The sequence below is a fragment of the Crocodylus porosus genome, unplaced genomic scaffold, assembly GCF_001723895.1.
Source record: "Crocodylus porosus isolate Cpor-Errol unplaced genomic scaffold, CroPor_comp1, whole genome shotgun sequence".
NCBI classification, from domain to species: domain Eukaryota; kingdom Metazoa; phylum Chordata; order Crocodylia; family Crocodylidae; genus Crocodylus; species Crocodylus porosus.
In genome coordinates this window covers 141,028,002-141,044,538 of record NW_017728886.1, presented here as the reverse complement: position 1 = coordinate 141,044,538, position 16,537 = coordinate 141,028,002, and the positions used below count along the sequence as shown (strand labels likewise).

General features: G+C 41.7%; 1 long non-coding RNA gene across 1 annotated transcript in view; it reads right to left on the bottom strand.

Annotated features, from left to right (window-relative positions):
- The window catches only part of LOC109324595, a 15,893-nt gene extending 624 nt beyond the window's left edge, over positions 1–15,269 (bottom strand). Inside the window, exons 1-2 of the long non-coding RNA XR_002104966.1 lie at positions 15,201–15,269; positions 11,351–11,356 (exon numbers count right to left, since the gene is read on the bottom strand). This is a non-coding gene — a long non-coding RNA (uncharacterized LOC109324595). The remainder of the gene's footprint in view (positions 1–11,350; positions 11,357–15,200) is intronic.
- Positions 15,270–16,537: the final 1,268 nt, after the last annotated feature.

Genomic DNA, 16,537 nt, shown 5'->3' with positions numbered 1-16,537 from the left:
CAGCTGACTTCCTGCCCTTTGGGCAGGGGGCTGGACTCGATGATCTCCCGAGGTCCCTTCCAGCCCTAATGTCTATGAAATCTATGAGATAAAATCAAAATACTTCACTGACTCATTCTAATTTTGTTGATATCGATATGAAAATATTTTGTTTCAATAAAATGTAAAAATATATCTGACCATATTAAAATTGATTTTTGTATATAGTCTAAATTATATTTTTCAAAATATTGTACATTGTGGGAAAAAAAACCCTGAAATGTTGGATTTCCTACTGGATAGATAATTTTTTTTTAACAAAACAGTTCATTTGGTCTGTTCAGCAAATTCTCTCACGTGGGCAAATTCTCTCATTGTGAACTTCATAAATAAATGTCAAACTTTGTGCCACTTGAGGTCAATTGCAAATTTTCCATTGATTGGTCATTGGGGATTTTGCCAAAAACATGCTGTTTATTGCGTATCTTGAAGTTAATATTCAGATCAAATACTAGACTTCACCATTTTAAGATTTTTTCTTGTTTTTTCTTACTTTGAAAACAATTATAGAATGCTAAGTACATTCCTCTACAGAAGATGTAGAAATTCAGGCTGTTATTGGAAACACTACCAAGCACAGAATGATGAAGTATTTAGTATTTACTCACATTGGGGATTTTCTGAGTGGATTAATAAGTCTAGGTTGTATTCTGTGCTCAGAAAAGACACAGTTTTCTTTTTTTCTTTTGTCACTAACAGAATCCAGAAGCATAATTAACTAAGCAGCACTACCTTGCGCAATATTTTGCTGAATCATGAAGGACAAAAGACCACCTCTCATACTGGGCATTGAGAAATTGGAGTCTTCTGTCAAACATTTAGTACAAGGTATCTGCAGATGGGAAAGTTTATAGTCTCTCTGTGACTTCCTTGTCCTACCTATGAAATTCAATGGGAAGGGTTTTTTTTATTATTTATTTTTTATTCTCAGAAATAGGTCAGAAAGATTTCTAGAGGGCTTAGTTTTTAGAAATCACTTTTCCCTTTAGGAGATACAGATCTTAATGAAGAGAGCCAAAAATGTCTTACTCTTTGAATAAGTTTATTACTGATTTATCAGTTCATTATCCTCCTAATATCCCCATTTATACATCTGGAAAATCTGATTAACTTCTGGACTATCCTTGTTTCACTGTCTGCTCTATGTTGTGTTAAATCCACTGATGACTTATTAAGATCATTTGGTTGACTATGACTCCACATATTCCATGTGCCATATAGAAAAGGAACACTACAGAAGAGAATCAGCACTGCCAATCAGAACTAGAACTATTTGTTAGTACATAGTAAATTACCTTTACTTCTGTAGGTATTCACATTAAAATATCATACTCAAGATCTATTTCATATACTGCCCTTAAACCCCCTCTTTAATTTAGTTATAATATTTATGTCCTGCTTTATCACTTCCTTGAGTGCTGTCCTCTTGCATGCAAAGGTGAGGGGGGGAGAACCAGACGGTAAAAAAAAAAAGATGTCAAATCATTTAATAAGAAATAGTTTGAAATAATAAGTATCTTTTTAATTTATAACTCAGTCTGTAAGAGAAAGGCGGGTAGTTTGAAATCCACAAAGTTACTGAATACTTACTAAAATAGAAAAAAAAAGCTTTAATTATTCCTTAACAAAACAAAACAAACATCACACTGTTCTGTTTCAGACATATTAATATTTGGATTTTTAACTCAGTAATTTAAGCTGTTATGCTATACCTAAGCAGCATAAAAAAATAGAGTTCTGACAATTTATTTAGCTTCCCATAATTGATAGTGGAGTGCTTTGCCAACTTTCCCATTTTCACCAGTATGAATAATTAATTGTTATAAATACCACTTAGAGTCTTAATGAAAAGAAATACTTAAAATCATAAATAATAAGCATACATAATTTGTGCTCCAATTACTTTAAAATACATTTTTTTCATACTACCCACTGCATCCCTAATATATTAATGGCCAATATTCTTCAAGTAGATGGCTTTATAATTTTATTTTTTATTAGCAGTACATATTTCAATCTTGTCTTCATTCTGCGGTTATTAATAAAAAGAAACAAATTATTTATGTATCTCAGTAGACTGCAAACATTTTCCATTACAAGATTCATGACTAACTGACATTAAAAAAATTCAACTGTAATCACAGTTTGCTTTTAATCATTCCAAAGCATATGTTAAATATAAGATAAATTTATTTTCTTCAAGTCTGATTTGTTGAAATTAAATTGAGACTGTGGTCAAACGGGAGAGTAGGGACAATATTGATATTTTTTCCCATGGATTTCAATCTGTTTACAAAAATGGTGTTGTATTTTTTGTTTTTTTGTTTTTGATTTGTTTTCCCATTTAGTAATTCTTTGAATTATACAGCACTCAATCCAGGGTGAATTGTTGCACAATAAGACACCCCTTCACCATCAACAAGCCAAGATCCAAGGTGATTCTAATGATAACTGGATAATAAAGACCTCAGGACAGATATTGTGGATGTATAGCCAGTTTATAGTTTATTGGACAAGTACATGCAATTCTATTCCATCTGTTCAAATCTTGATAATAGATTAATGTACCTACTTTGGTAACACACTATCATCTTACCTACCCTTAAGAGTGAATCAGAAGGAAGTAAGGAGGAGGACAGTCCCCCACACTCTTCCCACATTAAACTTTTTTCCACAGCCCACTTACAAATCAAATAGGTTGAATAAAGTCTGATCCCAAGTGATTACATTTTCCCCTTCCATTGGGACCATAGGAGTCAAGTAAACATCTGAAGAGATTATACCTCTTATAATTTTAACTGAGGGCCCTTTGGCAAATATGGCTAAATTGCTCTGCTCTGTTTGGATCCTGCCTAAATGATGTTTCCATGTAATTCTATTTAAAGTAAAAGTAATTGCTAGCAAACCTTCACAATGAATGGTTCAGTGATTAGTAACTAGCATTTCGCTTAGAAACCAGCTGGAGCCTCGAGCTATCAAAAGATTCTGGTTGTGATGCTCACTGCATAGTTTGGGCCCTGCATAAATGATGGGAACAGGATTTGTTTTCCACAGACACCAAGAGCATTCCTTTCACAGATTTAGTCCACTAAGGTAACAATCATAATCTGAATGTTGTACAAGACAAGACAAGACAATATTTTGTTTTCCTATAAGTATGTCTCATTGTCATGGGGTACCCCCATGATTCTTTTAAATACCCTGGTCTAAAGGCAGTCTGCCCTGCTCTCACCCACCATGCCTTGATAATAATAGATATATATATTGCAGGAGGGTACCTTGATCTTATGATAATGACTACCCAACTTGTGGTCATGGCCTTATGAGCCAATCACATGGCTCCGTACCTTCCCTACACCATGTCCCATGCCTTGCAGATGGTATCCTTACAAATGTTCTACTTATTGAGGATACAGCTTCTTACTGGGCCTTCTAACCCCTCAGCCTCTCTCAGCCCCACTCCGGGCCTTCAGACCCCTTCATCTTTCTATCATCCCCACTCAGGTTGCCAGACCCATCAGTTTCTCCTCTGGCCCTGCCCTGGGCCCTCAGACCCCTCAGTCTTGCACAACCACTCACTGGGCTGTTGGCCTCTCAGTCTCTTTCAGCCTGTCCCCCAGCTGTAAGCTTCCATCTTGGTCTCTCATCTTAGACCCTGTCTCCTGGATACTCTCCAGGCCTTCAGTCCTGGCTGGCCCTACACTCTGCTTTCTAACCCCTAGCTGGGCCGCTGGACCCCTCTGGTCTCAAAATGCTTGCTGGGCCCCACTACGTGCCTCAGGCACTGGATTTCACTATTCAGGCCCTTGGACCCATCTAGTTTACACTCCATACCCAGCCCTTTGCTGGACCACTGGACCCCTCTGGTCCCACTATACTTGCTGGGCTTCACAATAAGCCATGGAACTCAGGCCCCTCACTGGGCCTGCACTGTCACAGGCCCCTCTCTGGGCCTCACTCCACTCACTGCACCTCACTATGTGACTCAGGGCCCTCAGACTCATCCATCCCATTGGGACTCTGGCCCCATGTAGTCCTGGCTTTCTCTGGCCAATCATGAGACCTCTGAACCTCCTTGGTCTTCCCTGGCCTTTCACTGGGCCTCTGGATCCACATGGTCCTGATCTTCCTGGCAAGTGTTTTTCTGTTGGGGTGTGCTCCTTTAGCCTTCCACCTCCATGGGGTAATCCACAAGGCAGTGGGAGCTGAGGCTTTCTAGTGCCCCATCCCTGCCTTTCCCTGGAGTGGTCCATGTCTAGCATTTCATAGAGGATGCTCCACCACAGGCAGTCCTACCATACCAACTAACTCCAGGAGGGTGTAGTTTTAATTCTTACTCAGGGCTGGTCTTCAGGCCTACCTGATATTACTCATCCTTCTGTGGGCTTTCCCTAGATTTCCGAAACCTCTCCTCGGTTGCTAACTACTGTGCCATCCATCCTACACTCCATCTCACATCTAAGTCCTCTATCTCTGGCCCCAACTCACATGAGGACCCCTGTCCTTAATCCCTTCTCCTCAGAGGGCCTAGCACTAGCAGTTATCATCCTGGGCTAACTACCACTTGACCCCCTATTTCAGCTGTGTCCCCCATCAGGGACCTTTGTACTTCCTCTAGGCTCTCCTGCCTCCAGTCCACTTGAGACTCCAGTCTCTCATGGTAGGCACTCTCACCCTTCAGTCCATCCTGAACCCTGGCCTCAGCTTGGACAAGTTGAGGTTCTCAGGGTCAGCTCTCTGTCTGTCAGCCCTCGCATCTCTCTGAGTCCACCCTCCCATACCCCTTCATAGCTCACTACCACTCTCTGGGGCTCATCTGGAGCCGACTATAGATCTTCCTTAACACAGCCCCTTTCTTCTTGACATTCTTTGCGGCCCCTCAATAGGCTCCCATATCTTGCCACCCTCACTGTGTTCAGTGAGTCCCTGAACTAGGTCTCACAGCTGCTCAGGCTCTCACTCAGGGCCCATTTGGCTACTCAACAGGCCCACCAACTCTCAGCCTATCTCCCATGGCTGGGCTGGCTTCTTGCTAGTGCATTCATCCCCTCTTTTTGGGTTGGCCTGGCCTTTCACTAGGCCCCAGGCATTCAGCCCCCTCCTCAAGGCTATGGACCTGGGTCCCCAGGGACCTCCTCCATCCATCCTCCTTCATAGTTCCTACCCAACCTCAAGATGTTTCAGACGTAATTCTCCTTGCTCATGGTAGAGGTGATATCTTGTATTAGACCAACTAGATTTTTGAAAAAAATATCTTTAATTGCACAAACATTATTCATTAGGCATCAGAGAAAAGACAGTAAAAGTTCTCCTGTGTAAAAATGAAAATTTATATTTCATAGAAAAGTTGAAGGTTTGATAAAATCTCATTTGGAAAAGTTCATTTTATATGCAGATTAGGCTCAGAGAAAAGTTGAAATAATCTGTTTACCTTGAAGTTGTAGGAAGTAGTCATATGTCCTTCTGGTTATAGCGTTTCCTATTTCACAGAGGAGTAAATAGATGGGATGTTCTTCTAGGTAGGCATTTCTTATCTGGTGAGGTGTCTCTGAGTTCTGTGGTGAGGTTCTGTGATGATGCGAATTACCTCAAACAAAGGCAGGAGCAGTATCTCAGGTTTCAGGTAGTCAAAATTGCTTCCTCCTTGAAAAAAAATATGAAGATTTCATGTTTTTAAAAAATTAGATAAACTTTACTATCTTCCATGTGTCATGTATTCAGGTTGTAGCCATATTGGGCTAGAGGAAAAAGCAATCAGAACTGATTGCTACAGCCTGGATATCATTCTCCTTGCTGGCATGCAAGAGCCGCGGTCTTCCTGCTGGGTGGTGTTCCTGAACCAGCTCCCAAGATATACTGCCAGCCCTGGGGTCTGTACTTATACGTGGTCTAAGCCCAGCCCTCCTCCAATCAGGTGTCTCCCATGCTGTCAGGTGACTACCATGATCAGGTGTAGCCACATCTGCCAATTTCTGGGTCAGCTGACTCTTTAATTAGGTCTGACCCCACCTGTTGGTGGCTCTACAGACTGCCTGACTTCTTAAAGTGGCAGGTACGTAAATGTTTCAATATGCTTATGGGAATACACAATATTAGCAGGATATTTTTAGAAAGAATTATAGGATCTTTTAGTCTTGGGGTGAGATTGTAGCTGCACTGGTCCAGGAGGCCTAGGGAAGGGTACAGTGGTCCCTTTCAACTATGCAGTCAATCCAATAAAAGATATCCACAAAAAAAAATCCTTGACTTCCATACAATCTGGATGTTTATTAGGTTGTTAATATATAATAACTGGAAGTGTATAAAAGGGGTGTGAAATCCATACCTGTCTAGCTTGGAATACAAGTGATTAAATGTTAACATGAAAACCTGATTTGGTCAGTTCCATTGAGCAAGTTTCAAAAAGTGATATAAGGAACATCTTGCTTATATATGCAGTAAACAAGCACATACAGCAGAGATCTACTCAGACAGGTAAATGAGAAGTAGATGTAATCTGGTACGTTAGAAGAGACTGACAGAAAGAAAGTTCATGTTAACAGAAAGAAAGTGCATGTTAAGTACAATGTACTGCAACACAGCTTTTATTTCAATTTGTATGAGGACACTGAGAACTACTTATATATGATAGGAATGCACACTATGCGGGCAAATCCAGCCAGGATTAAGAAAGGTGTCTGTAGCATATGACACGGACTGCCCCTCAGACCAAGGCAACACTGGGGTAAGGCACAGCTGGAACTGCTGGATCAGTGGAGAACACTGTGGGGAGAAGAACTAGGCAAGGAAAAGTGGGTAGGAAGGAGGGACCTCCCCTCCCAGCAGAGCCTGGCACCTTCCAAAGTCCCAGGTGAAGCAGCACAGGAGTGGCCTTGAGGCTCTGACTGTGCCCAGGGCAGCCAGAGCAGTGGCTGGGTCTCTCTTCTCTGCTCAGTCATATTGGGTGTTCCTCACTCATCCAGAGGCTTCAATTGTGGGGGACAGAAATGTGGGCAGCACCTCTTCCTGTGCCTGCTTCCTACTTTCCCTCACCATGCCCATCTCCATCCCTGACCCCTCAGCAGCTGGGAACAGGAAGAGAGAAATTGTCTGATGCTACTGCTGTCCCCAGCCAGGCCAGGCTCCCTGAGCAGCTGTTCTTCTGGGCGAGAGCAGCTCTGGGGCACCTCTATGCCCACACCTGGTTCCGCCAGGAACAGCAAGCAGGGTTTCCACCCTGGGCAAACCCTACAAGAGGAGCAGAGGTACCACTGAGCTCTGAATCAGAGGGGATCTTGCCTATTGCAGGGATTCAAGAACATCTCCTTGCTGCTGCTGCTGTGCCTTGATCTGCACACCCCAGTTGTTGCTTCAACAGCAGCAGCATGGTGTGCATGCACCATGTGCCTGCTTCTGCTTCCAGGATGCAGACTCTGAAGGTATTAGGGAACCACACTGGCAATCCTACTGGTTTGGCACCCCAGGAATCAGGCCCTGATCATCCTCTCCCAAGTTACACTCCTGGGTTAACCTTTCCTTTTCCTGCTCCCTGCTTACTTCCCACCAACTTAAAGGCTCCAACCTCATCTCTTTGCTCCACTCCTAATCCTCCATAGTCTTACATCAGTTCCTGCCTAGATTCTTTGGGGAAGCCAGGCAACTGGGGCTATAGAGAACCGGAGCCAACCAGTATATGTTCTGGAGAGGCTCCAGCACACAGTGCAAAGGATGTGCAACCCCACACCACTGTATCCCTCCCCCTCCTTGGATTCCCCATCCCACTATTAACTAGTAGAGAAAAAATATAATTGCAGTTTTTACTGATATCGCTCATTGCTAAAAAAAAAAATGTTACCTTTCTTTTCTCTTGTTAAATAAAGAAGTTTTTATGTAGCTCCTTGAATACTGAAGGAAAGCTTAGACACAAAAGCTAAACCATAAATCCAAACATCTGGGTTTTAAGTTGAGACACTTGCATCCATCAAAGATCAACATCACTCAATGGATACACATGAAACATAACCAGGAATGGAAACAATTATTTTGTCTCTTTTATATATAATGATAGAAAAGCCCATAGAACTGACTTTAATTGCCCGTGGCACCTATGAAATCATAGGGAAGTGGGGCATCATAGGTTGCCTAAGTCCAGCCCCCTACCTGAGGCAGGATCACCCCTTTCCAAACCATCCACTGTCTAACCCCTTAGCAAAATCACAGACAACCCTGACACAATACAAGAGATATCTTAACTTGCCACAGATAAAGCAGTGGACAGCAGCCAATATTCTGCTTCAGTAAAGATTGTTAATATAGGCTGCTTGCAGATGTTAAAAAAAAAGCACTTTAAACTCGGCGCATTTCTGCACCAAGCCCCATGCAAGCCCAGAAGAGCAGCACATTAGTTGAATGCAGCTCGCCCAATGTCTGTATAGACTGGGTACTTTGATGAGGCTTTTATGGTACTTTTATCTAATAGCTGATTCAATCAGCTTTAGCTGTGGAAGCCAAAAAGCCACGCTGAAGGACTCGATTTATAAAGATGCTGTGGGGCCAGGTCAAAGTAACACACTGCTTCTTCTGGTAAAGTGAAGGGTTTTTTCTTTAGATCTGCAAGCAACCATAAACTGAAGAGATCCCAGGAAAAGGGCTATATCCCCCACCACAGGGGAAGGCAACCCCCACGCAGTCCTTACTGACCATGGGGTAAAATTCCTTCCTGACTCCAAATATGGTGATTGGTCTGATCCTGAGCAGAGATGTAAGACCCTAGAGCCAGGAACTTCTGTCTTTAAGTCTTAGCGGGAGCACTGGCACATCCTAGTCAAAATCCCCAGCCTTGGTTTGAGCCAACACTAAACACCTCTGAGGATGACTTAAAAAAAAAAATCCCTGACAGTGAAGAAGTTTTTCTGGATATCCAATATAAATGTACTTTTCTGCAACTTCAAGCCATTGGTTTATGTTCTCCTCTCTGCAGTAAGAGAGAAAGGGTGTTTTCCCTCTTCTTTATGAAGTGGCTGCGACTGCTTCTGGAAGTGGTGCTCCCTGCCTGGTGCTCATGGGGTGGCTCTGGCACTCCCACCTGTCCCCCACCCGTTGCCTAAGTGGCGAGCATGGCTGGTGAGGGGATGCACTGGCACTCTCAGGGGGTTCATGTGCACCCCCATGCACCCTTCATGCATCACCACTGACTGTATACAATATTCAATCCCGAGTAGAGAGACACTATCACCTCTCTCATCTTGCATCTAATGCTTCTATTGATGCACCCTAGAACATAATTCACCTTTTGTGCAGCTGCATCATACTGCAGACTCATATTGAGTCTTTGATCCACCACAGCTCCCAAGTCCTTTTCCATAGTGCATCCAGCCAGCCAGGTATCACCCAATTAATATTTGTGTTTTTGATTATTCTTCCCAGTGTAGCATCTTGCATTTGTCTGCATTGAACTTCATCCGGTTAACTTCAGTCCAGTTTTCAATCTGTTAACAACCTTCTGAAGTACACCTTCATCTTCCAGTATGTTCACAATGCTTCCCAGTTTTGTGTTGTCTGCAAACTTGCTCAAGATGCTTTCTATGCCAGCATCCAAATCGTTAATGAAGTGCACTGGGCCCAGTACAAACCCCTGTGGTACTTCACCAGAAACCTGCCATTCTGACATGGATCCATTTATAATTATGCTTTACTTGTGGTTATTAATCCTGTTGTCTACCTAACATATAGTAGTTTTGTTTAGACCACATTTTTTCCAATTTATTTATGAGACCATCATGTGAACCTTATAAAAAACTTTGCTGAGACCAGACATAATATATCCATCACATTCCCTTTATCCATAGAAGTAGTTATTTTGTCAAAGAAAGAGATCCAGTTTGACATAATTTCTTCTTAGCACATCCATGCTGACTACTTGCACAGAACCTTTTCTCCTCCATATGCTTGCAAATGGATTTTCTTAGGACTAGTAACTTTTTGGATATTGAGATGAGATTAACCGGCTTGTAGCACTGCAAGTCTTACTTTTTAAAGGAGGGGCACTGTGCTGGCCCTTTTCCAGTCAACTGGTAATAATCTCTCCAGGACACAGCTGATAGGTGAGCACCAGAGGGGACAGTAATTTACACAGGAGATGGGGGCCAAAGGATTCCACTAAAGCAGAGACTTGAACCCACACAGCCTGTATCCAAGAGCATCACTCCGACCACTGAACTATGCGGGGCCTCCAGACAAGCACTGAGATATCAGTTGAGTAATCAGAAAGCACTACTTCATCTCAAAGATTTCAGAACTGAAAACAGTTTTCATTTTCAAGACATTTTCTTCCATGAGTTTTTTTCGAAGTTACTCAAATATTCTTTGCAACTTTATACGTACTTTTTGTAACTTTCCTCATTCAAGAGCACGCAATAAAAGCATCTGCAAGGAAGTGAACTTCCATGGCAGTTACTTGACAGCTAGTATCATAAATACTCACTTTGCCAAATTTTGCAAGCATAAGCTGGATTGCAGGAGGACTGTAGCAATAACTTCTAACAGTTTTCAGTAATGCAATTTTACATCAATTTACACAATGCCTCAGAACTCTTATTTGATAGAAAGTAATCTGGCAACACGGTTGAACATAAACTTCAGAGAACTATATTACAAGGAGAGAGAGTGACAAGAAGGGGAATATATCTGAACTTTAGATTGCATGAACCTCTTTTTTGGTTTAACTATTTGGCTTCCTGTTGGTTATGTTGGACCACTTATTTAGACACCTAACTCCCATTAATGCCTACAGTGAAACTGCATTTCTATAAAATCTCAGAACCTAATTATATATTAAGATCTGTCCTACGGCCTCTAGTCCTTGGGGAGGCGAGAATATGAGTATACTGCCTTCCTTTTTACCTTTATGCAGGTTTCAGTCACAATAACACAGAGAAATGTCTTCTTGCTATACCTCCTATTTGCTATAAGAAAACCGGTTAGGGACAACAAAACTAGCTAGACATAGAAGGGAAAACAAACAGGGCACTCCCCTAAAGTTAGTTCATAATATACCAGGAAGACTTCTGGGAGGTGTATTGCCTACAAGCCCACAATACAATAATGCTCATATCACTAGTGTAAACATATAAATACAGTAGAAGGCATTATCACATATGTACATTATTCCATAGATATCATATAGATTAATTAATTAATTAATTAATAATCATTGAACATGGTTTCCTTTTGCCAAGATGCATTTTACAACTCTTGTAAAACATTCAATTTTCAAACATTTATAATGTTCAAATCTGTTATTTTGAAAATTAGCAATATAATTGATCCTTACTGAAGTCTAGCCACCTGGAAAGCTTTATCTGATTAAAAATTAAAAAAAAAAAAAATCAAGATTCTCGTAGCAAACCATTCACTTTAGCAAAAATGAGAATAGCTCTCTAAAGTTACTGCCATTATGGCAAGGTAAAATTTTAGTCTTGAAAGATTTATTTTTAAAGAATTAAGCCCTAGAAAGAGGATTTAAATGAAATGGAGACAAAATGGTTATTATAGCATTCAGCTGTACTCAATAGGAATTTTCTCTAAACAGGAGTCTCTTATTCACAGAAAATATAAGAATTCTCCACATGAACAGAAGGGTTGTGGGTTTTTTTTCAAAATTTAAAACTACAAATACATTTATTCTGGGAGTATAACAGTGCTGTAACCCTTTACATTGTGTTATCTATTTTCTCTTATTCAGGTGGCAGTTTAGCCAATGAGTTGAAGAATGATCAAGTTCATAGGACATTTAAGCAGGCTTACATAAGGATGGCCTACTTCACTGGGACTTGTACAGTAGAATAAGTAAAAGAGGTCAGGAGTTTCATTCTTTCTTACTTCAATTTAAGAATAACTAGAACAAGATTTTTCAGTTACACAAAGATAATAATCTGCTGCCACATAATATAATTATGAAACAAATAGGTTTTACAAATAATTCATATAGCTAGTAGAGTGCCTCTATGTAAATTCCTCTCATACACTGTGGCGAAACTTCATCATATGCTATTTTTTGTTGAAAATCTCTTTCATTACAGTAGAATTCCACTATACTGTATTTCAAGTCATATAAAAATGAAATGAAGCTATAAGATGACTCTCTACATCAAGTCATGAAATGCAACAAAAAAAATTAAAATGAAATATCACTACATTTTTTGCATGCTACAGACCTGAGGATATTGTGTCTAACTATACTAGACAGGATTATAAATCATGCTGCAGAGATTAACTAAGTCTCACCAATCATTCACTCCTTCAGAGCATTTGCCTGCCTATGGATAAGATCCCATAAGTAGCGAGAATTACTGGATATAAAAAATTGCATTAATGCGCAGGATAAGGTGAATGTTCACTGTTATACATAATGACATTAATGCTGCAGAATCCATATCAGCCTACCGTACATCTAAAATTCTATTACTACATTATTGATTAATCACTTGAACTTTAAATTTAGTTGAGAGGGACTTGAATGATATGAGTACTTTATCCATTTATTCTAGAATATCCTGCCTGTCAAAATGAAGGGATCAGATGGTAGTCTTTACTGGAGTGGTAAAAATTCTTTTCTGTACAGCTGCTCTTGAAAATACCCAAACTAATAAATACTGTAACTACATTTGGCCCTTGTTCTGTTTTCTACACAGAAAATAATCCACAGGTTAAAGTCCATAGTTTAATTCGTATATGATTTTGACTATAACAGTGATGCAAACAGATAAATGGATGTTATGAATTTGAAAGTAGTAAGATATAAAAATGAAGAGTAGATGTTTCATTCGCACCATTGGAAAAAGTAACCACACCGAATTGTCATTAATTAATTATACATTAATTAGCTGGGGGAAGTAACACTATTGCTATACTCCTTCTTACCACTGCTCCCTTGTTCAGAATTAACCAAGGTATCTCTTGACACCCCTTCATTATGCCTTGAAATTGTATCTTTATTACTTGTATGACAAGGGATTTCAACTGGTGGCAAAAAGAGTAAAGAGTATATTTATATAAATGTAGCTTATGTTGAGGAGACTGAACATAGATGGCTAAATTGTAGAAAGGTGGATGCATTTATGAATAGTAAATATCAAGGCGATACATATTGGAAAGAATGATCTGAACTATAGGCTTGGACTTCAATTAAGACCCATGGCAAACCTTAAAATGATGATATGATTGAGATTGGAGTAATTTTATCCCATGTCCCAAACACTGCACCCTCTGCCATGCCATTCATGCAAGGCAGGAGGTGCAACATTTCAGATGGGGCATAAAAACTTTTCCAACTGAGCCACTGCTGAGCTGCCCTCAGACCAATCCTGTAGATCAGGCAGAAAGCAGCTCTGTCACAAATCCAGGGCTGTCCTCATGTCCCCACAGGTCTGGCTGATTGTCACAAAGGCCTCAAAGGGTCTAGATTCAGTTTGAGATGCAGCCCCAACAGGTCTGTGTGTATTCAAGACCCCAGGCTGCTGAAGTCAGGTCCAACAATTGCCAAATTGTCCGACCCAGTCCCAAGACCAGTCCATGACCTGACCCTGACTGCTGTGGGAGCATTCAAGATTTCAGGCTGTCCGAGCCAGGTTTGTTAACCATCTGCTGGACAGCCCAGCTGCATGTGTGGCTTTTTAGGCATTATAGGACACTGGGACCCTATTCTAGGTTTGAAGAGACTCACCCTTACCTTGGTGTACCTGTGACCTGGGAGGTCTAGAAAGTGCAGGTTCAGGCCAGCTCCCTGCATTTATAAGTGTCTTGCTCTGCCTGGGGGCTGTGGGGCAAGGCAGGAAAAACTGCTAGGATTTCATAGACTTCATAGACAGTAGAAGCTGGAAGGGACTTTGTGAGATCATCAAGTCCAGCTGCCCTGCCAGAGGCAGGAAATCTTCAGGGATCATATTATCCCAGCAAGATAAACATCCAAATGCCTTTTGAATAAGCCCAGAGTAGGTGCTTGCACCACTTCTGGAGAGAGTCTGTTCCAGACCTTGGACACTCAGACTGTAAAGAACGTTTTCCTTATATTGAGTCCCAATCAGCCTTCTGTAAGTTTGTGGCCATTAGACCTAGGTATCCCTTGTGGAGCCCTGATGAACAACTGTTCAAATCCTGATGCACCCATGCTTATATACTTACAGACAGCCACCAAGTCCCCCCTAATCCTTCTCTTCACCAGGCTGAAGTCCCATGCCCCTCAGCCTCTTCTCGAAAGGCTTGCTCTCTTGGCCTTTGATCATATGGGTGACTCTCCCCTGAACTCTCACGAACTTATCCACATCCCTCCTGAAGTGGAGGGGCCCAAAACTGAATGCTGTACTGCAGCTGTGGCCTCACTAAGGCCGAGTAAAGTGGGAAGATGATATCCCTGGTTTTGCTTGAGATGCATCGGTGGATACATGCCAGAGTTTGGCTTGCTCTGCCAGCCACGGCATCACACTGGGGGCTCATGTTCATCTTGTGGTCAATCAAGACCCCAAAGTCTCTTTTGGTCACAGTGCTAGTAGCACTGCCACGCCTGTAAGTATGATGCTGTTTTTTTTCTCCCAAAGTGGAGTACCTTGCATTTCTCTACATTGAATACCATAAGGTCTTCCCACTTTGCAAGCATATCCAGGTCAGCTTTTGTATCCCCAGCCTGTCCTCCAGTGTAATTGCCTTCCCCCATAGTTTAGTGTTGCCCACAAACTTTGCCAGTCTGCATCTAATGCCTGAATCTAGATCATTAATGAAGATATTGAAGAGTACCATCCTGAGCACTCATCCCTGGGGGACTCTATTGGTAACCTTTTGCAATATTGATTTGGTCCCATCAACTAGTACCCTTTGGGTCCGACCACAGAGCCAGTTCCCTAGCCATCGGAACATGAGATAGTCGAAGCCACAGTTCCCTAGCTTGGTCATGAGGACCTCATGGGAGACCAAGTCAAATGCCTTCCTGAAGTCCAGATAAATGACATCAACCTCATCTCCCTTGTCCAGGCAATGCATCACCTGGGGAAGCGGAAAGAAGTCAGAGGCTACATCTACATAAGATACTGGCTTCACAGTTGTTCCTGTGCAGTCCTTTAGTACACATGTACACAAGTACTAAAAATGACTACACAGTAACTGGAATTACTGAACAGCAGTGTCACCACAAATTCACAGAAGCTTAGGACAGGAAGGGACCTTGTGAGATCATCAGGTCCAGCCCCACTGCTTCGGGCAGGAAAAACTGCTGGGGTTAGCTCATTACTACTGCACAGCAGTGCTGTATCACACTTCATGCCATGTGACACTACTGTGCAGTATTCGGTATCTCATGTGGATGTGGCCAGAAGGTGGTACTGATTTGAAGGTTTGGCTGCATGAGAGTTCTGGTGCTAGGTGCTAGGTGCTGGTGAGCTCTGTGTTGCTGTGTACTGGTGGCATTGGATGATGGGAGATTATTAGGATGGCACTGTATCATGCTTTGAACTTAACTTGTGATGTACCTCTCAAAACTGGTTGACAACTATTGTCCTACAAACATGCCACAGGTAAAAGCAGTAGAGAATAGAACTCTATCAAAGTCCAACACTGCAAAAGCAGAGAAGTTACTAGGTAATATATGCCAAAAATATCCTAAATATACAAAAATGCATGCATCAGAATGGAAGCTAACAGCTATGGGATGACAGTTAGATAGAGTTGGATTGCTCCATAAATTTGCCTATCAAAGGCCTGTGTCTGCCTCTTTCTAAAATGTTTGGCAATGGTTTCAATCAGAGAACATATGCTGGACTAGATCTTTTCTGTTTACAGTTCCTATATTCCTAAATGTACTCATCTTAAGTTTCTTCCTCAAAATTTCGCTAATCCCTGGGTCCCACCTCAAAATACTGCCATCTACTTTGTATCTTGACTGCCGCTAACTAAGCCCTTCTCCTATAAGCTACCACAATTTGTGGCAACAAGTTTCACCAATTAATTACACCGTGGGTGCATCTCCATGTGTGCTTTACAGTGGAGTTGACTAATTAGGTCTGCAGTAAAGCATCACAATCTACACGAACTGGTTTTAGTAAGCCAATTAATTCCACCATAGCATAATACTGTTAGGGTCAGTACTATCCTGCAGCAGAGTAATTTATACCATTGCAGTGCACATGTAGACAGTGACAGGGGCTGGCTGGGGCACAAGGGCGCTAAGTGCAGGGGCTGTCTGCTGCCTAGCACCCTCGTCCTTCAGCCAGCCCCTCTATCATTTGCTGCTGCCACCCAGAGACTGGGGCTGATCCCCAAGTCCCCTCCCAGGCTGCTCTGCCCTGGCTCAAAGTGTTGCAGTCCCAAGTACATGTGTAGATTCTGCCCCTGGGAGCAGTTGACTGGTGTAAACTGCACCAAAATTTATGATATTGCGTTAGTAGCTTATGTAGATGCGCCCACTGTGTGAAAAATAACTTCTTGTTAGATTTAAGCCTTCTGCCATATAGTTTCATTTTGCATCCCTTAG